The sequence below is a fragment of the Octopus bimaculoides genome, chromosome 6, assembly GCF_001194135.2.
Source record: "Octopus bimaculoides isolate UCB-OBI-ISO-001 chromosome 6, ASM119413v2, whole genome shotgun sequence".
Classification (NCBI taxonomy): Eukaryota; Metazoa; Mollusca; class Cephalopoda; order Octopoda; family Octopodidae; genus Octopus; species Octopus bimaculoides.
Window position 1 is genome coordinate 22,985,677 of NC_068986.1, and position 1,316 is coordinate 22,986,992.

A 1,316-nucleotide genomic window follows, 5' to 3' on the forward strand; every position below is an offset into this window, starting at 1 on the left:
AACCCTAACCCCGTTTGCCAAAGCGCATTTTTTCCTTCATATTTATTTACATATAGTCCATCTGGACCAATGCAAGATTTGGATTGTCCGCGTTTAGCTGTTATTTCTAGCATATCAAGTTTCGTGGTGGGGACTCCACATATGATCCTTTTTCTGTTTCAATATAAATGTAAGCCGTTCATTTTCACATCTAAGTTGCGAGAAGGCTATTCGTACGACCTGGACATGTAGAACAATGTCAAAAACGAAAATCGTCAAAATTAAAAAATAAAAAAGTTACACCCATTTTCCCTCAGTGTCTAATTCCAAGGTCCACCAAAAAAATTTATATTGAATTTGTAAGGGAAATATTTGGTTGAGTAATAAATTCAATGAAAACCGAACGTGCGTGTTGTGAAATGTAAGTAGTAGTAGTAGTAATAGTGGTAGTAACATCAGCAGCAGCAGCAGCAGAAGTAGTGTTGATAATTTGGGGATTACGAGTGGAAATGTACTGTGAGTTAGGCAACTAGGGAAGATAGCAATGGGAGTCTGGGAAAGAGTTTTCTTTTTTTTTCTTTTGTAGTAGCTATAGTGTGTGAAGGGTAGGCAGACGACAAATGTTATCCTTTCTATTTCACGGAAAGAATAAGCATTTCTGGATCTGACAGAGGAAACGAAACTGGTTCGCGGAGAAGCCGGTTCTGTCTGCCGGCACCAAAATGTGCGAGTTCGGTTTCTACTTTCTAAGTGATCCTTTCTCGCTTCAACACAATTTCTCGAATTTATAAACGAGTAGAAAAAAAAAGAACAAGAAACAAGGAAAATATAACATTACTGCTTTCCTGTATAGGTATTAGCGACATAAATAAAGGCTTTCCAGTTAGGATTTCAAGATCGAACAGCAATAGAGCCATAATCATCGATGTGTATCAATGAATCTTAGAATGAATACATATGTCAAATTAGAGAAACGGGTGTAGTAGTACCTATATAACTGGACCTCAATGTGTTACTGGTAATTAATTTTCTGAACCTGAAAGAGGGAATTAGAATCACCAAACAATGAGATTTTTTTTTCACAGATTTTGGTTTCTCACAATATCTGAAAGTTATCTGTAGAAAATTTCATTAAAGCATCCGTTTAATTGAAAGCTACGAGGAAACAAAATAAGCGGGGATACACTTGGGAAAGTGTGCCCTGGCGATCCTTTGGTGTTGGTATCCAAAGGATCGATATAAGGAGACGTCCATATATATATATACATACGTGTGTATATACATGTATATATATATATATATTTGTGTATGTGTATAAACTCTCTCTCATATATATA

At 35.9% G+C, this 1,316-nt stretch overlaps 1 protein-coding gene across 1 annotated transcript in view; it reads right to left on the reverse strand.

Annotated features, from left to right (window-relative positions):
- LOC106868322 (acidic amino acid decarboxylase GADL1) overlaps nucleotides 1-1,316 on the reverse strand; it is a 24,017-nt gene that overhangs the window by 21,681 nt on the left and 1,020 nt on the right. The gene's annotated exons all lie outside the window — the stretch shown is intronic.